Genomic DNA, 24,433 nt, shown 5'->3' with positions numbered 1-24,433 from the left:
AAATCCATGGACTATTTTGACAAGTAGGTGGAGCCACACATGTCAATCAAGTGATGTCACATGACACCAGGAGATTCAAAGTTAAAGCCACAGGAGCAAGCAGAGGTTTATCTCTGATATCAGTGCAGTAGTCTCACAATACTAAGATTGAATATACTGTATATCTACCTACTGCTGCCTTTTGTTTTTATCAAGCCAGCAGAGGCTTATATCCGGCAATGTGCCAACACTAACATCAGAGATCAGTCTGCTTGCTCTTTGATAGTAAAAGGCTGCAGCAGAGGCTTATCCCACAATGCTAAGATCAGGAATGCTAAGATCTGCCTGCTGCCTTTTAAGATAGGGTTACCAGACGTCCACATTTCCAGGTACAGTCCCCGGATTTGCGAACAAGTCCCCGGACAAATTCCATCCCCGGAATGTCCCCAGATTTCATCTAACGTCCCCAGGAAACGCAGCAGTGGCAGTCTCAGCAGCCCGGAGCAGTTGGCTCTGGCTGCTCAGAAGTCCCCATATGATGGTGGTGCAGGGGCTCTAAGATGCAGCTTCTATGCTGCCTCCACATTCCCTGACCCCAGCAACTAAGCTGTGAAGGGAGGCTTCACGCTGCCTATCAGAGCTTGCGTGCAAGCAGGAGGGGGCAGGGATCTCTCACTTAGGCAACTGGAAGCCTCCCTTCCCAGCTGAGGGATCCCTGCCCCCTCCTGCTTGCACACAAGTAGGAATGGGGTTGGGGTTGCTCCGATGGAAAGGGAGCCATCGCACTGCCCAAGCCTCGCCGCCACCACTGTTCTTGGCCCTCCTCCTCCACCTTCCATGCTTGACCCACCACGCACCGCTTCACCACCACCACCACCGAAGAACCAACAACTCAGGCTCATGGAGAAAAGAGATAGAAGCCTTGGAGGAAGGGGAAACGTGGCAGTCAAGGCGGCGGCCGCCCCTCTGCCACCGCTATCGGTGCAGCATCAACGTCCCAAACGTGTAGTATTGAATTAATTAATTAATTAAAGTGTCCCTGGATTCATTGAAAAAAAATCTGGTAACCTTATTTTAAGAGCTGTGCAAATGCTTATGTCCGATATTAGCACTGTGACACCATGGTTTAATTTTATGGATTTAATGGAAGCATGGATTTATTTAAGTTTTGCAGCATTTCCATCCTTGCTGTGTGTGTATAAGCACATGTATCTAAATATATTACATATACACAGGCATACTTTTAAGGACTATGCACTCAGCACAGGAGTTTTGCTGGATTTGGTTCTGACACACGCACATGCATACTGTTGCATGCCACCGAAATCTCCAAGCCGTGTGAGATTCCAGGGGTTCCAGGCGCTTACCCAAGGCTCAGTTTCCTTGCAATGTGGTGCAGGTGCACTGCACATGGGGGGGCTGTTGTGCATGCATAATGTTGGGCCATACCAGCAGGGATGCATTGACGATCACAGGTGGGCAAAAATCACCCTCCGAGCCTCCCACCCCACACCCTGCACACCAGCACTCACCCAGGAGTGGTGGGAGATGGTGGCCCCCTCAGTATTGGAGGGCACAGCCCCCTGCCTCAAAATATTGAGGGGATGGAAGCCCCTTGCACCCCCTACACCCAGCCCCCCTGCTGTGTTGTCTTTATGATATATGATTTTAAGAAATATTATTATGATACTAATAAAGGGGTCCCAACTCTACAATTCCATAATTCTATGAGGGGATCACACCATTAACACCCCAAGAAGGTATTGTTTCTCCCATGTCCACAGTCTTGGATTCCAGCAGAAATCAGGCATATCTCCATCTCTCGGCTGCTCAGCCTGCTTCTCGTTTCTACCTCATACAAACCTCAAGTCTGGCTTTTGCCTTTCTAACTAACATACATTTGAGGGAAGGGAGGCTCACCCATTTGCCTCTGGCACACAGCAACATCCCTTTTTACCTTGACAAAACATGCTTAGGCCATTACCAATAAATTTTTATGGCTATTCCAGCAATTGAATCCTTGTTGGATCCATGAATTAGAAGGGACTCCGGTATACAGTCATGCCTCAGTTTGCGACCACAATTCGTTCCGCGGAGCCAGTTGCTCCCCGAGTTTGCTGTAAACCGAGGGGCTCTTCTGCACGTGCGCGAAGCACCGAAAGAGCGCTTCTGCGCATGTGCGCGCCGTGGAACCCAGATGTAAACACTTCCAGGTCCGCAGCGGTCGCAAACCGATCGGTTGCAAACGGAGGCAGTCGCAAACCGAGGTATGGCTGTACAGCCTTTTTGTTGTTTAGTCGTTTAGTCGTGTCTGACTCTTCGTGACCCCATGGACCATAGCACGCCAGGCACTCCTGACCTGCACCACCTCCCGCAGTTTGGTCAAACTCATGTTCGTAGCTTCGAGAACACTGTCCAACCATCTCTTCCTCTGCCGTCCCCTTCTCCTAGTGCCCTTTCCCAGCATCAGGATCTTTTCCAGGGAGTCTTCTCTTCTCATGAGGTGGCCAGAGTATTGGAGCCTCAGCTTCACGATCTGTCCTTCCAGTGAGCACTCAGGGCTGATTTCCTGAAGAATGGATAGGTTTGATCTTCTTGCAGTCCATGGGACTCTCAAGAGTCTCCTCCAGCACCATAATTCAAAAGCATCAATTCTTCGGCGATCAGCCTTCTTTATGGTCCAGCTCTCACTTCCATACATCACTACTGGGAAAACCATAGCTTTAACTATACGGACCTTTGTAGGCAAGGTGATGTCTCTGCTTTTTAAGATGCTGTCTAGGTTTGTCACTGCTTTTCTCCCAAGAAGCAGGCGTCTTTTAATTTCGTGACTGCTGTCACCATCTGCAGTGATCAAGGAGCCCAAGAAAGTAAAATCTCTCACTACCTCCATTTCTTCCCCTTCTATTTGCCAGGAGGTGATGGGACCAGTGGCCATGATCTTGGTTTTTTTGATGTTGAGCTTCAGACCATATTTTGCGCTCTCCTCTTTCACCCTCATTAAAAGGTTCTTTAATTCCTCCTCACTTTCTGCCATCAAGGTTGTGTCATCTGCATACCTGAGGTTGTTGATATTTCTTCCGGCAATCTTAATTCCGGCTTCGGATTCATCCAGTCCAGCCTTTCGCATGATGAATTCTGCATATAAGTTAAATAAGCAGGGAGACAATATACAACCTTGTCGTACTCCTTTCCCAATTTTGAACCAATCAGTTGTTCCATATCCAGTTCTAACTGTAGCTTCTTGTCCCACGTAGAGATTTCTAAGGAGACAGATGAGGTGATCAGGCACTCCCATTTCTTTAAGAACTTGCCATAGTTTGCTGTGGTCGACACAGTCAAAGGCTTTTGCATAGTCAATGAAGCAGAAGTAGATGTTTTTCTGGAACTCTCTAGCTTTCTCCATAATCCAGCGCATGTTTGCTATTTGGTCTCTGGTTCCTCTGCCCCTTCGAAATCCAGCTTGCACTTCTGGGAGTTCTCGGTCCACATACTGCCTGAGCCTGCCTTGTAGAATTTTAAGCATAACCTTACTAGCGTGTGAAATGAGCGCAATTGTGCGGTAGTTGGAGCATTCTTTGGCACTGCCCTTCTTTGGAATTGGGATGTAGACTGATCCTTTCATATCTCCAATTTTCTTGAACAGATCTCTGGTTTTCCCCATTCTGTTGTTTTCCTCTATTTCTTTGCATTGCTCGTTTAAAAAGGCCCTCTTGTCTCTCCTTGCTATTTTTTGGAAATCTGCATTCAGTTTCCTGTATCTTTCCCTATCTCCCTTGCATTTTGCTTGCCTCCTCTCCCCCGCTATTTGTAAGGCCTCGTTGGACAGCCATTTTGCTTTCTTGCATTTCCTTTTCCTTGGGATGGTTTTCGTTGCTGCCTCCTGTATAATGTTACAAGCCTCCATCCATAGTTCTTCAGGCACTCTGTCCACCAAATCTAAATCCTTAAACCTGTTCCTCACTTCCACTGTGTATTCAAAAGGGATTTGATTTAGATTGTATCTTACTGGCCCAGTGGTTTTTCCTACTTTCTTCAGTTTAAGCTGAAATTTTGCTATAAGAAGCTGATGATCTGAGTTACAGTCAGCTCCAGGTCTTGTTTTTGCTGACTGTATAGAGCTTCTCCATCTTTGGCTGCAGAGAATATAATCAATCTGATTTCGATGCTACCCATTTGGTGATATCCATGTATAGAGTCGTCTCTTGTGTTGTTGGAAAAGAGTGTTTGTGATGACCAGCTTGTTCTCTTGACAGAACTCTATTAGCCTTTGCTAATAGAGCCTTGGAGTTCATTCTGAACTCCAAGGCCAAACTTGCCAGTTGTTCCTTTTATCTCTTGAGTCCCTACTTTAGCATTCCAATCCCCTGTAATGAGAAGAACATCCTTCTTTGGTGTCATTTCTAGAAGGTGTTGTAAGTCTTCATAGAATTGGTCAATTTCACTTTCTTCAGCACTGGTAGTTGGTGCATAAACTTGGATTACTGTGATGTTAAAATGTCTGCCTTGGATTCGTATCGAGATCATTCTGTCATTTTTGAGATTGCATCCCATTACAGCTTTTACCACTCTTTTGTTGACTATGAGGGCCACTCCATTTCTTCTATGGGATTCTTGCCCACAGTAGTAGATATGATAGTCATCCGAACTGAATTCGCCCATTCCCTTCCATTTTAGTTCACTGATGCCCAGGATGTCAATATTTATTCTTGTAATCTCATTTTTGACCACATCCAGCTTACCTCCATCCATTCCAGGTCCTACATTCCAGGTTCCTATGCAATAATTTTTCTTTACAGCATCGGACTTTCCTTTCGCTTCCAGGCATATCTGCAACTGAGCGACCTTTCGGCTTTGGCCCAGCCGCTTCATCAGCTCTGAATCTACTTGTACTTGTCCTCCGTTCTTCCTCAGTAGCATGTTGGACGCCTTCCGACCTGAGGGGCTCATCTTCCAGCGTCATAACTTTTATATGCCTGTTGTCTTTGTCCATGGAGTTTTCTTGGCAGGGATACTGGAGTGGCTTGCCAGTTCCTTCTCCAGGTGGATCACGTTTAGTCAAAACTCTCCACTATGACCTGTCCATCTTGGGTGGCCCTGCATGGCATAGCTCATAGCTACTCTGAGTTATTCAAGCCCCTTTGCCACGACAAGGCATTGATCCATGAAGGGGCTGTACAGCCTACACTCCTCCAATCTCACTATATAAGGGATATCTTGAAAAATAGCATCCAGTGCACAGCTGCAAAAGGTCAACGCACATATACATACATGCTAGCCTTCTTGTTGACATTGTAAAGTAATTTCATAAACCTGGTGACATTACGAAAAGGAAGGAGCAACCAGGAATCATTTCAGAGTAAAATACCATCCATATATGCAGTTTCTACTACAGTACTTAATTTTTCAGCAGCCAGTGTAAACAGCATACCACAGCTATCTATTATTAACGCTCTAATTCAACAAACATATAAAGTTCTGATCTCTATTTTTAAAACAATGGCTTAATTTTTAAAAAAATCTTGACACGAAGAGCATCAACACAGTTCCTCAAGCCACATGTGTGGGGCAGGATGTTAGCTTGCTGCTCCTCTCTCTCACCCCAAGTTATCCTTCTGTAAATAGTAACACTTAATTGATTTACCACAACTAGTTCTGTGTTTTCCAACAGAATTACATGACCACTATAAACTTAACTGGCCAATAATACTAAATCTAAACCATACTAAAATTATTTTATCATGTTTTTAATGAGATATCATTTTGGAGAATGATTTTGGAGGCCCTCCCCAATCACCAGGCTGGAGCCCACATCATCCTAGGGTTAGGAAAACAATAGCCCAGTCATCTTAGGGCAGGAGCCACCAATCTTTTTGAACCAGTGGACACATTTTCAATTTTTAGAGAAAGCCGGGGGTGCCAGTCACAAAATAGCTTCTGGGGGAGGGGAGGGGCATAACACAAAATGGCTGCCATAGGGAGTGTGATAACACAAAATCAGAGAGGCAGTCAGCCCTGGCAACCTTATGCTTACCATGGGAAGTCAGCTATGTCCTGCAGTTCCTGACTGTGGAGATCAATTAGTACTGTATAGATTTTACACATACACACAAACACTGATGCTTTTGCTGTCTAATAGCAAAAAGAAGCATTTCTCAGTAACAGGGAAAATATACAAGATGGTCGCACCACAATCACACTAATTTCACAGAAATCGCTTAGAAAGCCTCAGCACATTTTGCCCCACATCTTACTCTCTAGGAGAGTTAGAGACTTACTTTTTTAAAAGCTCAGAGCCTGGTGCACCTGTCATAAGGGCAAAACAACAGGCAAGAGGCCAGTCTTGTCCAGTCTCACCAAAAAATTGGAATACACAGGTGTTTGCTTTGATTTCTATCCTGAAAACAAAGGTAAGACGATCCAGAAACCTAATCAGGGAGAAACATCTGTTGGAATGTTCCACCTGGATATATGTGTAAATAAAAACCTCGCCACCAGTCATTATTCCAAGGTATGTGCCGACACCTTTCAATGATGTTAATAGGCAGGGAGTTCCAAATTGTAGGTGCTGCCACACTAAAATACTGATTTCTTATTGACACCTGAAACAAGTAGGTGCCACCTGTAACAATGCCAGGCTGTGGTGACTCAAGGAGAAACAGAAAGTGCTGCCCTGCTGCCACTGCCTGCACAGCTGATACCACTGCCAAAAAAGCACCACCAGCATCAGTGCTGATTTCCAGAGCCGCTTCTCCACTGGAGGTGCCACCTCAGGAGCTTCTGCCGCCTGAGGCAGTGCCTAATGGCTGCGCCAGCCCTAATACCAGTTTGCCAGATTGAACTCACTGAGTGGGCACAAATGAGGTAAGGAAATTCTGCAAGTAAAGTGGCCCCATGCTGCCGAACATGAGCCAATTCTCTTCCCAAAGCCCTGTGTTTGCCAGGTTGCAGAACTCCTCCTAGCCTGCAAGCAGGGAGGGAGAGTGGAACAATGAGGAACAGGGCAAGAGAAGCCATGGATGGCTGCATCATCTCCAATGACAAGGTAATAACTTTTAAATACTAGCTATTTTGCAACACTAGGGACCCAGGTGGCGCTGTGGGTTAAACCACTGAGCCTAGGGCTTGCTGATCAGAAGGTCAGCGGTTCGAATCCCTGTGACGGGGGTGAGCTCCCGTTGCTTGGTCCCAGCTCCTGCCAACCTAGCAGTTCGAAAGCACGTCAAAATGCAAGTAGATAAATAGGAACCGCTACAGCGGGAAGGTAAACGGCGTTTCCGTGTGCTGCTCTGGTTCACCAGAAGTGGCTTTGTCATGCTGGCCACATGACCTGGAAGCTATACGCCGGCTCCCTCGGCCAATAATGCGAGATGAGCGCGCAACCCCAGAGTTGGTCACGACTGGACCTAATGGTCAGGGGTCCCTTTACCTTTACTTTTACTTTGCAACAATACTAACCCAATCCCTGTCCTGGAAAGAAAATGGACATATACATATAGCTCTCTCTATATACCCACACTCACATATACAAGAGCTAATTGTTCAATTTGCAACTGCTTCAAAATATTTAATCATAACACTGGAAAAACCCAACAGGATTTTCCAAAATGTGTTCCTTGCATCCAAAGAAATAATTTTGGGTTGTTAAAATACTTTCCTGCAGTTCTCTGTGTGCCCACTTGGTGTCCCACTGGGACCACGTAGAAGAACACAGAACACTATTGAAAGGTAAAGCAGCCAAAGAGAAAGAAAAGGCACACATTACTCGAGGAGCAAACATATGTAAGTTACCAGGAAAGATTTGCCAAACACCTTGTCACAGACAAAGTGCAAAACTCAAATGTATTGTCAACACGCCAACCCGATCTCTGAGAGATGAGAGACTCCAGGGGCTCTGGTGATTACCCAGCGTTCAGCTTCCTTAGATTGAAGGTCAAGGGGGGCAGTGGTGTCTTTAGGACATACGGTTTCATTTGCACATACTGTATATACAACCAGAACATAGGCTGGAGAGGCTCACAGCATTAACATCCCCAGAGATTTTGCTTCCCCTTTAGGTTTCTAGGAAAGACCCAAAGTCCAGCATACAGCAAACTTGTCTCTGTGTCTTCAGCTTCCAGTCTGCTCTTTCAGCTCACTCATATAACTCTGGCTATTGTTTTCCTAAACTGCAGCTAGATGAGGGGAGTGTGGGGAAAGGCCTCCCCATTTATTCTATGGCACAGAGAAACTTCTTTGAATATGCTAAATCATGGTACTTAACTAGTTAGCCCTTACTTTGGTAATGGAACTGGTTTGGTCTTGTTCCCTTTATGCACTACAATCTCCCAGCCTCTTTCTTTTGATGCCTCCCTTCGGCATTATCTGTTAGAACTATCAAATACATCTTTCTTCCTATTATGACACCCCTGTAGTTCCTACATTTATTCACATCCTGTGCTAACCATTCCACACAGTCATAAAAGAGAGCCCCATCAAGCCTAGGTGGGCTGTACATTTACACTGCAAAATTCTAGCTATTTTCAGACCATTTGTATTGCTAAAATGGGTATGCTAATGTCAAAGGCTCAATCCTTGTTTGCTCAGAAAGGGAACAGAGAGAGAGAGAGAGATGCAGTTTTTTGACCTTTGCTGATAACATTGCTGCAGTTATTAGGAGGTATAAATAATAAATAACCACCACAAACGCTCTTAGAATACGTACACTGCTTCATTTTTAACAATTTAATCTTGAATTTACCCAAGCATGGGCATCTGATACTTGGCTGCTGCAAATCTTATGACCATCCCTGTCTTCTGAAATAGCATGCCTGGTTTGAATCTGTGTTATTGCCAGTCGAAGATCAGTTGTACTAACCCATGGCAAGTGAGCTCATTGCATGGTGTAGGAATAAGGTGGTCTTTTAAGTACACTGGCCCCAGGTTCTTTAATGCTTTATTATATTATATACTAATAGTAAGACCTTGAAGGCGGCTTGGTAACATACTGGCAACCAGTGCAATTTCTTCAACACAGTTGTTATATTAGTAGCCAATGCTTGATAGCAACCAAGCTGTAGAATTCCACAGCAGAGTGTTTGAAGCACTTTGTACTCCTGACCTCCCTTATCCTTATCCTTATCCCCCCCCCTCTTAAAGACAGACCCATTTTACTTATGAAGAATTGAGACAGAGTGGGGAGCATGCCTAACATCATATTATTTGTAGCCAGTTGCACAGTGATAATTTTTGTTCCTGTGTAAGTTTTGGTTTATTTTTGCTTGATTCTAATATGTTAATATGAATGTTATAATATTGTTATAAATTATTGCAATATTTCCCAACTATATTGTATAATTTTTAGTGGGAGGGACTGTAGCTTAAGAGTACATGCTTTGCAAACACCTCGTCTATGGAGGAGGAGGAAAATTTGCCTATGGCACAGCATGTATGCAAATCTGAGTCCTCTTTTGTGAGCAGCGCAGAGCGCACAATCAACATAGAGTGTACCTGGGCCAAAAAGAAAAAAGGTGCCCTCACACAAATTCATGGCAGAGGCAAAATTAGAAAACTATACTACACCAGATCTCGATTTCCTAGTTAATATGCAGCCCACACCCATTGACTCATGAGTGATACCATCAAAACCAGTGGCATTTCTTTGAATTAAATGAATTAGTGTGCTGTGGAATCTTACAAACCAATAAAGATGGCCTTTTTGTCAGAAAAGCCAAACGCTAGAATCAAGGACATAGACAACTTGTTAAATTTCATCATTTGATAAACATCTGTAAGGAGATGTCCTCATTTGGGCCAGATTAAATGTTATCACTCCTCCAGAGTCTCCTGGAGTCTCCCGGTGCTGGAGGAGACTCTTGAGATTCCCATGGATTGCAAGAAGATCAAACGTATCCATTCTGAAGGAAATCAGCCCCGAGTGCTCACTGGAAGGACAGATCCTGAAGCTGAGGCTACTTTGACCACCTCATGAGAAGAGAAGACTCCCTGGAAAAGCCCCTAGTGTTGGGAAAGATGGAGGGCACAAGGAGAAGGGGACGACAGAGGACGAGATGGCTGGACGGTGTTCTTGAAGCTACAAACATGAGTTTGACCAAACTGCGGGACGCAGTGGAAGACAGGAGTGCCTGGCGTGCTATGATCCATGGGGTCACGAAGAGTCAGACACGACTAAACGACTAAACAACAACAAAAATGTTATTACTCCAGCTCTATCTTGTAGATAAACTGAATTACCTACAGTCTCCACACACCCCACCCCTTCTATGATTCCCCAAATCACATAGGGGGCAGACTATTATTGGATTGACCAATATTAGTCATATCCAGAGTAAATCAAATTATTTTCAGGGGTCTACTCTTGAGTATGATTTAAGATGGATAACACCCTTTCCTTCCCACTCTTTTAACTTTTCATTTGCGTTTTTGTGATTTGGTATATTTAAAATGAGGAAGCTTTCTAGAGAGTTTGTAAATGTGTCTTGGTGGAAAACCTGCTGTGCTGCATAAAATTGTGTTTCATTTCATTAGAATGATGGTTTCAGTCAGAGATTTAGTTGGTTCTATAAGTTTCTATAAAGATAATAAATGTAGAACGACTGGTAGTTCAAAAGCCTATTTGTACTCCTTTCAAACAGGAGACTCAGGAGATAATATATTTGAAGGGGTTCCCGCCTCAACTACCTTCCCCTTGGTAGTGTTTGCAGAAATGAGTTTTTTTTTTGTTTTTTGTTTTGTTTTTTGTTTTAATGATGTTTCATTGGCCTGGTTTTCATCAATACAATCCACCTTTTCAGTTCATATGCAAATACCTTGGCTTCATGGCAATCAATTTCTCCCCAGCCAGGAGCACAGCTGCTTCTCATGAATACAAGAGGTTTACTCTGAAGAACTGTCACTGTGTGTTCCTTTATTCACTTGTGTGGAACAAATGCCAAAAGAATGCTGTATTTTAGGGGGAACTTTTGGATCTCACCATGCTGTTTATTACAGTCATCACATTAAACAAAGCCAAGCATGGCAAGGTCTACTGTACATAATAAATAGGGATTTCGTTCCTTTTAACAGTGGGAAATATCTTTCAGAATGGAGGCATTGCAAATTCTAGGTTTGGGCTGAATAAGAAAATCCATACGCTGAAAAGCTTTTCATCTTAGAAAGACATTAACATGAGCAACGGTAGAAACTGGGGGGGGGGGTGAGCGTGAGAGGAATTGTCAGAAAGAATATGCACTTAAATAGGGCAAGCTCTCACTACACAGCTTTGGTGAGTCAATTTTTTAAATAAACCCCAAGATATAAATAAATGAATAAATTAGAGAAATACCACAAGTCTCCACTGACCATCTGCCTTGTGTTCTCATTCGGCATTTTGCCAGACGCACAATGCTAACACTTGAATCTTGAGGAGAGATACAGGAGGAAGGTGGCTACCTTATGTATTAGTTGTGTCCTTCAAAAGATGGGAAAGCTGTGGTGTAACTCCATTCTCTCCAAGCAAGCATGAACTTTGGAATCATTGCAATAATCTATTTTTGTTTGTTTGTAATTCTCAACACAGTTAAAAGACAATCCTGAAATTTTGTTAGCCCATCTTAAGGGAGATTTTCTAAAAGTAATTATAATTCATACCTGGTGAGACTGGTCACAATACTGCAGGCATGCCCTTTTGCCATCTCAGCATTTCCTGACAGAAATTAACATGCCCTAATCCACCAAAAGAGTAGTTTCTGGAGCTCCTGGAACTAATGGGGCAGGAGAAGAGGACTATAGGAAAAGGCATAAATTAATAAGAAGGAATCAGCTGTGAGTCCTAGTCCCTGCATTGCAGGCCTTTTTTCACCTAGTCTGGGAGGGCAAGGCCCTGCCTGACTCCAGCTGTCTCTTAGTACAGACCCAGGTCATTGAGTCTGAGCTTCCACAGCTGCTACCAGTGAAATACCACTGGCAGAAACATCAGCAAATAGCTGTGTGAGTGTTATGAAAGGGTTCACATGTATATTTGATGAAGTTTGGAAGCCTATCATATATACACACAAAAACAAAGTAATTTTTATATGGTTTCCCTTTGGTTCCAAGAGGCCGCATTGCAAATTGGTATTGGCATCAGATGCAGCGTGAATCAGTTTGTAACTTCCAATGTGAGGAGAATGGGTCCATCGTTTCCTGTATGCTTTCTGTGATTCTTCTTTAGCTGTCACGGATACGTGAAAGATGAATATGAAAGTCTCAAAAGCATTAGGTGTTTTGTCATTTAGAAGGGTGTGTTACCAGGACATTTCATAAGTATCACAAGGTTTGCTCAGTATACATCTACTGGGTGTTTTAGATGACTAGAAAAATAAATATACAATTTTCACTGAAGGTGTAAATGGCAGCTGTATTAGGAACATGCATGCCACTTTCAAAAGAGCAGAGAGGAGTGAAGGTGATTGATTTTTTAAAAGCCTATTGGGAAAGCTGTCCTGCCTTGACCATTCTAGATACAGTATTTGGATATATTTATTCCGTACTTCAACCCAGCAATCATAGGGTAAGTAGTAACAGGTCATGGGACAAACACCTGCAGAAGCAGTCTTCCATTGTTTTATGAGTTACAGTGGTACCTCGGTTTACAAACACAATTGGTTCCGGAAGTCCGTAACTTAACCTGAAGCGTACTTAACCTGAAGCGAACTTTCCCATTGAAAGTAATGTAAAGTGGATTAATCCGTTCCAGACGGTCCACAGAGTACTTAAACTGAAAATACTCAAACCGAGGCGTACTTAAACAGAGGTATGACTGTAAAGTGATGCTAGCTGCCAAGGCTGCCAACTTAAAATTGGGGGGGGGGTGGAGAGACGGTAAGCCCAGGGTTCAGCAAGGTTTATCTTGCCTGGGCTAGATTGGTCCTGCGGAGAACCCTCTGTGGGCCAGATCGTGTGTGAGAGAGAGAGCACGGTTTTCGGCGTCTGAGTCTGCGTAGACGTGGTTTTTGGTGTCTGTGCATGCGCAGACGCGATTTCCGGTGCTGCGGAAGCGAGGCACTGCGCTGGTTTAGCGCAGTGCATGAGCAGGCAACTCAGTTCGTGGGCGGCTTGTGGGCCGGTCAAATTACCTCTGCGGGCCACTTCCAGCCCATGGGCCTTAGGTTGCTGACCCCTGGCATAATCTATCACAAGTTGTGACATACGCACATCATTTGAATGGCAATGCCCATCAACTGTGGGGGCCCCCAGCCCCCTCAAATACTGGGGGGGGAACCTCAGGCCCTTGGAGTTGGCTCCTATGCTAGCTGTGTGGAATAACAAATCTACCTTCTTCACACTGGTGCATTGCCTTAGCTTGACTAAAGCCTTGTCAGCATTTCTGCTTTTCACATAATCCAGACAGAAAGATATTTCTGCCCTCAAAACAGAACTCTTTCAGTCATAAGCTAGCGTTTCTTAACAAATGGTTTCTTCCATTCTAGCCCACAGCTTCAGGGTGGATTACACATATATTTGCCCCCAGTATTTTGCTCAGTAACATATAACACTACATAATACAAATGATTAAAACCAATTCACATAAAATGCTTTATAACTACATAACTAATATACTGTAGTACCAGCAACATACTTAAAACTGACTTCACCAATCACAACTCTCCTAAGCTGGTTTTAAGAGTAAAAAAAGTTGGATTCTATTCTTGGTGCTGGCACAGATTTCCTGCATGACTTAAAACAACCCACAGAGTCACCTTCTATTTTCACTCCTCCATTTGTTTAGCTGAATATGATAACACAATTGAGAATTCCAGTTCTGCAAATCCCAGTTCTTCAAAATTCTGAGCCTGCGTCCTGACTGTTGCAATTACATGACTGCAGTATTTTAGGTGGAACAGTTTTCCGACATGACATAAGGGTTACGCTGTAACCATTAAGTAATCTTAGCAAGGTTCTTCTAATCTATTCCATTTTTCCTTCCAGCTTTTGTTTGTCTTGTCCCATCAGAATGCACACAATGTAGTACAGGTATTGCACAATTACTATTTTTATTGTCGCTTCTAAAGGACCAACCACATTGCTCCAGTTGGAAATCCCAGTCTTTTCTTAAGGATGGAGATTTTGCAGGACAGACATTAGCTGTCTTGGTAAAGCCAAGCTTTCATTGTACTAATAAGAAACCAAGCAGAATATTCAACATATTCTTCTTTTGTTTAGCACAAGGAAGTGTAAGTGTGTGACACTGCTCCTCAGCTTCAAGCAGCTTGTGTTAAGAATTAAACTGTTGGTTCAGATTTCGTTATTAAATCTATTAGAAATGCACTGACATCTTTGACAGCTAAAGATCCTATTAAATCCTGGAGCATGTAATATGCAGGCAATTAAAACTTTGGCCATGTTGTTTACCTTCTATGATGTCCTTGAGGGAGCAACCCTGAATAGAGAACAGCTCTTGCTTCCTGTCCAATTTGTGCAATTCATATACTGTCATACCTCGGGTTGCGTTCGCTGCGGGTTGCGTACTTTCAGGTTAAGTGCTTGGCAGCCCCGGAAGTGTTTACTTCTGGGTTCCACTGCGTGTGCATGCGCTAAAGCGGCACTTCACACATGCGCTAAAGCACTGCTCAGATTGAGTACTTTTCGGGGTGCAAACGGCACCCTGGAACGGATTGTGTACTCAACCCGAGGTACCATTGTATTTGAATACAGATAAAGCTATAGTGAATAATTTTTTTAAAAAATCTCCCGAAAGCAACAAACCATTAAGCTTATTTAGTACGGATAGACTATGCTACAGTGGTAGCTTGGGTAGTTTGTAATTATCTTTGGGGTATGCTTGAACATAACACCAAACCATGGTTTGAACAAGTCTAGCCTACTTCTGGACTCATGCACTCCCTTGTTCCATCTGCTTCCCTTGTGTGGCCAGAAGGGGGAATATGGAAGCTTTTGCCCAACCAAGATTTGGTGTTTCCCTCAAACTCATTAACTGTGGTCAACATTAACAGTGGTTAGTTTCAACCAAGCCAACTTCCAACTGTGGTTTATGAAGTTGGCTTGTTTAAACTAGCCATTGTTAATAGCCGTCTTCAGCATTCTTTTCTTGAGTTTAAGTAGACATATTAGGGAGGGACACAGGGATTAGATCCACCCCTTGCAATATTCCAGTCATTCCCCATTGAGTTGGGGGTGGGGATGGAGGCCCTAAGGTTTAACCATTTAAGATAATTTAGACCAGGCATCCCCAAACTTCGGCCCTCCAGATGTTTTGGACTACAATTCCCATCATCCCTGACCACTCGTCCTCATAGCTAGGGATCATGGGAGTTGTAGGCCAAAACATCTGGAGGGCCGCAGTTTGGGGATGCCTGGTTTAGACCATTCAGACCATTTAAGGGGTCTAAAACACATGGGGAACATTCATCAGTACAAGGGGTTCCCTGCTTCAGAAGTTCAGCTTTCAACACAAGGAGGGCAACAGGAATAGTGAGGGGAGCACATCTGTCACACTCACCCCCATAGCCCTCCATTGTATGTTTACATGAAGAGCTGTCCTGAAGAGGGCTGTCCTTAATCACAGTTCCCACCCACTGCAGATGAGTTAACAGATTGTGGTAAATCCTCTGAACTCCTCCTCTCAGTTATACTGGAGAGGAGATAGAAAGAAGGAACGTGCAACGTCGGGAGAAGAATAAGTTAGTTCATGTAGAGCTAAACCATAGTTTAGTGTTATACCTTTCTGTCTCTAGGCTAGAAAATAACACACACAAAACAACTAAGAACAAAGAATTATTCCTATTTTAGGCTGGGTTTTTATTTCATTACTTAAAGACAACATATTTTAGATCTGCCATTTACCCTTTTCAACCATTGCACCACCAAAACTGATTTAATATCGTCCCTAAATAGTCCCATGTGAACTACCAGCAAACTATCCCTTTTTGCTACTGTGACCACCTAGTTTCCCCATCATCAAATGGCTTTAGACTTCTGATGGTGATAGTTTTAGGTCATACCTGCTCATATACATAATTTGTCTAAACTATTAATAACTCATCACATTATTCTCCTGCTCTTGACTCTCTAAATTGCCACAGTGCTGATCAAAATTCTTGATGCGTCTGTTGGAGGAACAATGCACATTCTTCAAGCTAGGACACTTAGTATCCTGCTTGGAACACCTGTTCTTTTAAAGAAAATGTTCGGATGGGTTTGGAATCTGGGGTTTGTTTGCTTTTTTGTAGTACAAAAGTCTCACAAAGAAGCACAAACTCTGGTGCCATAAGGCAGAAGTAGAGGACAAAGATTAAATATAGAACGACAGCAATATACAACACATCCCTTGTTTACCAAGCACTTCTTACCAAGCACTCCTCACTTATATATGTTATTATTTAAAATATAAGTCCATGCCACCTGATTGTTCAATACAACTGGCAACACAGCTGGTGAAAACTGAGATTAATAATAGTGTTTGTAAATAGTAGTAGAAACATGCCATTTGATACAGCTGGGAAAGTCACATAGGCAAAAAAATGATCAAATATCAGAGAAAGTCTGCTTTTTTTGGTTCAGTTTGATTTTATTCTGGAATCACAATATTGTATCTCAAAGAAGCAATGTATTTGTGTTAGGTCTCAATGTGGCTTAGTGTTGCATTTAACTGTGAGAGGCCAAGGTTGAAATACCTGCTCAGCTGTGATGGCAAGTCCTGGGTCCCTTCCTAAGCAGGGGCCCTACTTGTGCACCCATTTGGATTTGGGAGAGTGTGGGTCTGATTGGAATGGGCACACAGCAGGTGGCTCATGAATAGCTACTCAGCTGTGCAGTAGTGTAATAAAACCCCACCCGTGGGAACTCACTGGTGGCATAGTACACTTTTTCGTCCACTCCTGGGCCTTAGAGGGCTGGTTCTGTGGCTTTGGCACTGTTGATGTTGACTTTCCTGCCCCGGTCTATGTTAACAAGCTGTTCTGGTTGCAGTAGATGGAGGGTAGCTGATAGTTGATGGGGCTGGGAAGGAATTTACCCACCACCACCACAACTGGGCCCAACACTCTGAGATTTTTGCCTTCCTCATAGCAACATTTGCTTTGCGGTTATTGATGTACACTAACATTGATTAAAGAGCCTTGGGGTTCCTGTTCAAAGACTCAACCCCAGCTGAGGAGGTTGGGATGGACTCCACATGTCCAGGTTGCAAGAGCATACACACACACACACACACACACACACACACACACACACACACGTAGTAGTAGTAGTAGTAGTTCATGCTGGGTGGGGGGAAGATCATTCAGCTCCCTTTAACACTATTCCAGCAGTTGGGTTTTGATAGTGACATTGGCCAGCAAGCCAGTGACTGGATCCCTGCCCTGTGTCATACCAAACACCATGAAACGCAGCCAATAAAGTTGAGTCCACTTCAAGCCCATTTGGGACATTTTCATTTTTATTCATTCCCACCTTGCTACATGCAGTTTGCATGGCTCCATATCTAATCCACTGTAATCTGGCAACTAAGAACCGTTCTCACATTATAAAGTATAAGGGGGTATGTTGAGGGGGTTGCATTCTGCAAACTACCACTGTGGTAAACTAGCACATCAGGAAAGGGGTGGTGCTGATTTGCTACATGGAGAGTTGTTGTCATTTTTACATTAAGAAATATGACACCCACGTGGATACAGACACACCCCAACTGCTGTCCAGAATTCAGCTTCAACAGTCTAGCTAGGATTTGATACCCCAAAGTGTAAGATGGTTTTAAATCAGGCACCCCCAAACTGCGGCCCTCCAGATGTTTTGGCCTACAACTCCCATGATCCCTAGCTAACAGGACCAGTGGTCAGGGAAGATGGGAATTGTAGTCCAAAACATCTGGAGGACCGAAGTTTGGGGATGCCTGTTTTAAATGTTTGTCCATTTTTGTTTCAGAAAATGCAAATTTGTTTCACTTTCTAGCTTTCATTAAATTTCCCTTTCTGGCATGTAACCTAAAAGCAATAGCTACTTTTTAGCCACTAAAGCGGGTTTCCCTTCATGGAGAGCCCAAGTTGTGGTAGGGGCTATCAGGACACCCTCCCTCCTGTTGGGTGGGACCGTTTAGATGACCAGGGCTGCAATTGGTGGATGCGAGTTGTTGGAAAGATTTGAATGTTGCAATATTGGGGACAGCCCACTGGCTTCATATTCCTTGCTCGCAGCATGGGCTGTCTCTTTCCCTTTTGCTGCGAGCTTCGGATCACCCGCCCACCCTCCCTTTAATTAGGCTGTTGCATTTGACCTTGCTATGCCTGTCATGGGGTCATCTGCTTTTGAGGCAGGGGCCTGGTAGGAATTTTGCCATTTGGCTGATTGGCTGGTGCCACTTGGTTTTCGCCTACTGCATAGCAATTTGTCACAACTTGTAAGGTTGCGGTTAGGCATTGGTTCATAAATTGGTTGGTGGAGGGGCCAGGATTGGCTGTGCCGGCCCCTCCAATGCTGTTGGTTGGTGGAGGCCAGGATTTGCTTTGCCAACCACTCCAATGTTGTTGCTGCATGGGTGAATTCCGTTAAAGGAATCCAGGGGCTCAACATGCTTTAGTCCTAACCCCCGACAAGGGGCTAGGGCCATGCAAGAGCCGCAGGGAGCAATTGGTGGAGAGGTGAAGGGCCAGCCCTCTGGCTCCATTCTCTCCCCAAAATGCTTTCCCCGCACTGACTTCAGGAAGCGGGGAAGTCAGTTAGTTCAGGTCTTAGAGACAGATGTATGGATGGAACCAATGCCTAAGCAACCACTCACATTTTGTATTTAAATAAAGTTGTGGCCAAAATTATGCCAAAAACCTTAATTTATGTGTGAAGTGTGATTTATTGGGGGGGGGGTGTACTGGGAACCTCTACACGCAATTATATTTTCAATCCATGGACTCAGCTAGGCTGGTACAGAAAAAGTGATTTATGTACTGTGTATTTGTTGTATGTGTGATATAACATTGTGCCACCAGATGGCGACGTGCAGTCCCGTTCTTTTTCCTTACCTGTTTTCCCTGTTTAAATTTACAACGCTTTTAAACTGAAACACTTATTTGATGTCTCTAGATCCAGCCTAGATCTAACTGATTCTTAATTGCACATAAGAGCTTTCTGCCCAATCTATTTCATCATAATAGATGTACATTGGCTATTCATTTGTTACACTCATTCCATACCTGCTTCTGCTACAATGACTTTCTGAGTAATGGATGCATATTTTGTACCAGGAGGATGTAATGCCTTTCTTGGATAATACACCAGTACAATTATAATTGTCCACAGATGTTCTAGGCACTTATTAAGTTTTATGCATAACACCATTAATGATGAGTTCCATGCCCTTGCTGTTTTGAGAACTTCTAAATTAAAATTAAAAAGAAAAAAACCATCAAAATTTTGCTTTTAATTTTTAAAGTGGCAAAGAGCAGTGGGAAATTTCCCTCCCATAGTTCTCCATATAATCAATCCTTTCTTCCCCCACCCACTTTATTTTCACGAGACTCCGGTGGCTGTGCATCCTCTATGTCTCATGTAAGGGTGCACATAGATTCATATTTTAAAATGAAAAGTGAATGTTATGATGGGTCTGCAATCCCCTGAGCAAAACTATCCCCCATCACATTACATGGGGATTGGATATTATGTAATCAGCACCTTGATGGTATATATATATATATGTGTGTGTGTGTGTGTGTGTGTGTGTGTACACATACATAAAGGCCATAGTGTGCTGGTATGTAGGGTGAAGTATCACACGCGATTTAATCATGGAAAGAATTTTTTTGCAGGTCTTTGCTCTTTCATAAAGTGTTCTGAAATTTAAAAGCAAATTCTTCAATCAAATCATCCTAAAGTTATATTTTGAATGAACAATGAATGAATGAATGAATGAATGAATGAATGAATGAATGATATAGCCATATGAAATTATAGTCTAACATTCAGTTAAGAAAAAAACTGTCTTGCATTCAGAGGTAAGGCTTATTATTATTATTATTATTATTATTAAGTGCTCCATAGGATGCTACCTATGGATAGATATAGACTATCGGTCCATCTGACTCATATTGTCTGTGAATATTTATCCAGCATTTTAGGCAGGAATATTTCCTAGCCATACCTGGAGATGCTGGGGATTGAACCTGGAACCTTTCACATGCAAACTACATGCTCTACCACACAGCATCATTAATATTAAATTGTTAAGATTTTACAGATAGCATTTTTCTCAGTGAGGCCATCTCCCTTTAAAATACCATGGAAAATAATCCGAATCGTGCTTGGTAAGCAAGAAGAACTGGTTCAGAATTCCTAAGAGTTCAGCATCTTCATTGGATTCGCACCTGAGCCCACCTTAGTATGATTTTAGTCCCAAGCAGTCTGTGAAAACCAAACCTAATGTTCAGTCAGTAGACTACTCCTCACTTTAACTATTCTCCTCACCTCCAAGAACACTTAATGTTTTGAATTTGTATTCTGCCTGACATTCCACCTAATGGATTTTGAAATTGTCACCACATGGATAGCATGAATAAGACAAAGGCGACAGGCATTCAGCTTCAGCTTTCAAGATATCTGAGAGGCACAGACTGGCAGGAAAAGCAAGCAGTATGTAAGAGAAGCTGATAAAGTTAGAGGAAAGGCAGAGAGGTGATGCTGTAGAACTGGAATATGAGGGGGGGGGAGAGGAGGTAGGGAGCAGCGGCTTATTCTATCAGCACCAAGGACAGAGACACCAAGCAGCTGGTCTTTGAGATCTTCAGAAAGCCATATGGGAAATGCATGGATATAAATCAGGTCCAAAGTGATGTAAAGACTTTTTAGATCACTGTCCTACATCATTGAGGCAAATATGGAATATTTTTTCTTGTTTTCTTACATTGTTGCAATGTCTCGGGAAGGGCAAAGTTTGAGTCCCCTGGGGCATATGGCTGCAGAGCCACATGAATCTAACATGTTCTCTATATCCTTCCAGAGCTGAATCTGTCGGATGAGGGTAAGTCATTGTTTTCCTCTTTTGCATTTTAGTTCTGACTTGTAAAATTTCCTGCTTTTAACCTATGCTCTTTGCAAATCTTTTAAAACACCTAACAGCCTGAAAGAAAGCCCATATGCATAAGAAGAATAATAAACCTGTCAAGGCTATAAACTACATATGGTTCAAGGAGGGGGATTGTTTTCTGTGCATTATCACCTGGAGGACTGGATAGTGAGAGCTTGTTCTTTTTAATGTTTTCTTTTTCATAATCTAGTAAAGATTGTTAGTTTCTAAATGTTCTCCTCCCTCTATAAGACTTTTAAAAAAGGTGTGTGGAAAGGAGGTTGATGTTTGCCACTTTGCTCACTGGCAAAGAAACTCTTTATCCTGAGATAATTTTGCTTTGTGCCCCTTCAATGCAGCAGTTAGAAAGGCTGTAGGTTTAAAAGTCCTGTATATATTAAAAGTGAATTTCCTAAGAAGAAAGCCCTGCCCCAAGAAAGTAAGTCATATTGAAAGAATGGTGCTATTGTTTTAAGGTTGGTGCTGTAATTAAAATAATTTGAGGGATTTGAATATCTAGCGTACCAGGTTGTTGAAATTCAGAATTATTACACTGAGCAAACACAGACTTAAGGATGCATTGGTATGTGTGCACACACATACATGCATGTACACATGTATATGTGCTCACACACATTTTTCAAGCCGTATATATAATCTCACATGACCTAGTGCCTATTAAAACACTGACTTTTGAGAAATTTTTGATTCTGGTATTTCCATCTGAGTTTTGCCCTTGAAGTAGATGGACAATCTTCTGTAATTGAAAGGAAGTAAAAGAATTAAAGTCATAAAATGGAGCTATAAAGGAGAATAGGTGCAGTAGATTGAGAATGACCTATTAAAGGAAAGGAGGGTAGAAAAGAAAATAGGGGAGTTTCAGAAAAATACAGATATGATCCCAAATGATTGTGATTATAATGATGAAGGTCAGTAAGCTTTTAAGTTGTACCACTAAGTTTTTAGTTCTGAAGCTTGCTCTCATTTTGCACAGTTATCCAATAAAAACACATTTGGAATCACTTTGGGTTCTATTGATTGTTTCTGGAACCAGCAAATGGGAATTATACCTGACAACTGGGAATATGATTACAGCCATTGTCTCTCAGTAATTACTTTTGATGCAAAGGCTGGTTGCTATAAAGTGCACTGGGCGCATGGTTGTTTCAATGAACAGAGCTCACAGCAGAATCTTACTTGGTGTGAATAATTAGGAATTTCATTTGAGGTCTGCACTGTAAGCAGAAACCAGAATGAGTTTTATGTGTTGTTTCAGACTACTATTTTGACAAGCCATTTCAGTCAAAGATCAGGCTACACATGCATATTTAAGCACCACGAAAGGAAAATTGATAATTGCAATGCCAGGTGTTTACTTCCATGACTGAAAATACCCATCACAGTCCAACCACTAAACTGAGTTTTCATATCATGCCTAACAAAACATGGTCAGTGGAGACCCTTAATATATTCAGCTGTGTACAGCAAGTGATGAGATTTCAATAGATATATAAGCATGTATGTGAATCAAATCTTAGAAATGTGGAAGTAAAAGGAATATGAAAAGTTATACAGTCCAGTCTCTTGTACTGTGTTATGTCCTTCAAACCAAAGCCATTCTAACGGATCAGGAGATATACAAAAGTGCAGCCTATAATAAGATTGCAGCAAGGAAGAAAACATTAGCAGCAAACTCAGATGACTTAAGATAGTTATGCAACCGCCAATCTCTGAGCCCAGCTTTCGGCAGATACTGAGCAGGTTGGCTAGGTTACTTACCTAAGGAAGTGATTTGACTATTTTAGTGATCTGCTTTTCTGCATAGATCCCATCATAAAATCACAGGCAGGGATCAGCATAAAATCAGCAGGGATACCAACATTTAGCCTAACTCCAAACTTCTTACAATAATGTATGCAGTTAAGGAAACAGTTGCTTTTTTCTGAATGTGTTTGAAGCATCTCCAATCCAGCATTTATGATTAAAGAATATTAAATATTTTTTTAAGAAATGATTGCTGAAATAACGTTCTATAAACCTGCACACATCAGCCCACATTTTTCTCTAAGGAATGATTTCCCTTCAAACCACAAGCATTGCTACCATCATGCTGAGTTGCTTTATCTCTTTAACCTCCCCAAAGAAGTCTTGCCTTTCTTAAGCCTGATCAAGCAAAAGGCTTGGCTTGAATGATGCATTCAAGCTCTTCTTCAATGTCCATATGGGCAATCCCTAGCCTAGAATATCTCAACACCCTGTCCTTAAGCCTTCTGCCCAGGGCACATCATATAAAAATAAGCTGTCATTTTTATTTATTTATAAATAAATATTTATATACCACTGAATCATAAAAAATATATCACAGCAGGTTACAGCAGCATAAAAACATAAAACCAAACAATAAAATCACAAAAAGTTAAAAACAAAAAGAAATTAAAAGCAAGCACCAGTAGAACATTATGGGGGATGTACTCTTAACTGCCTGCATAACCCTGGCAGTATAGAAAAGTTTTCAGCAGGCGTTTAGAAGTTGGCACAGAGGGTGCCCACTGAATTTCTGCTGGAAGGGTATTCCACAGGGCCGGGCCTATGACACTAAAGGTTTGATTTCTTATTGTTATCAAACGAGCCTCACCAACTGGAACAAAGGATTCTAGTTCAATTATATTCTATGTTGCCAAGAGGAAATATATCAAATTACCTCTAATTATCCCCAGAACAGGGACTAGACAGGCACAAGCAGGTTAAGCTTCCTTCACGCTCTGAAGTCCATGTGTATCATTCATGCCCTGGAGGGATAAATCGTGAGAAAGGGATTCATTGGCTTGTATCTTGAGAATGCCCAGAAAAAGGCCAAATAGCATTGCCACAGTAGTTTTACTCTTACAGTAAAAGCAGAGGCTCAACTTGCTGTATCTGAAAAGAATCTGCTTGATACTTGTTGACTGGTTGACAGTAACATCTTTGCCTGGTCCCTAAAAGGTGATAATGATGGCGCCAGTGAGAGCACTCCACAGTCAGGGAGTCACCACTGCAAAGGCCCATTCCTATGTTGCTACCCTCTGCACCTCCCTTGAAGGGAAAACACAAAGAAAGGCATCAGAGGATGGACTCTGGGGCCAGTGGGTTTGTGCAGAGAGAGGCAGTCCATAAGATACTTGTGTACTGAGGCAACTTAGGCTTTACAGGTCAAAAGACTTGAGCCCAGAAACGACTCGGCAGCCAATGCAGTCAGGCCAGGATTGGTATTATATGATCAGACCTTCTACTTCCCATCTACAATCTGGCCACCAAATTCTGCACCAGCTGCAGTTACCAAACTGCCTTCAAAGGCAGTCCCACTTATAATGCATTGCAGTAATCTAATGGAGTTGCAGCTGAATTGCATACGCACTCAGAAAGTCAGGATTTTGCAATGGCTATGGGTTC

At 42.7% G+C, this 24,433-nt stretch overlaps 1 protein-coding gene across 1 annotated transcript in view; it reads right to left on the bottom strand.

The window, feature by feature from the left end:
• Positions 1-2,774: 2,774 nt before the first annotated feature.
• QTRT2 (queuine tRNA-ribosyltransferase accessory subunit 2) overlaps positions 2,775-24,433 on the bottom strand; it is an 80,989-nt gene continuing 59,330 nt past the window's right edge. The window contains exon 10 of the transcript XR_009557500.1: positions 2,775-2,823. The gene's annotated coding sequence lies outside the window, so the exon portion shown is untranslated. The remainder of the gene's footprint in view (positions 2,824-24,433) is intronic.

The sequence above is a fragment of the Zootoca vivipara genome, chromosome 4 (genome assembly GCF_963506605.1).
Source record: "Zootoca vivipara chromosome 4, rZooViv1.1, whole genome shotgun sequence".
Classification (NCBI taxonomy): domain Eukaryota; kingdom Metazoa; phylum Chordata; class Lepidosauria; order Squamata; family Lacertidae; genus Zootoca; species Zootoca vivipara.
This window is presented reverse-complemented; position numbering and strand designations above follow the sequence as displayed.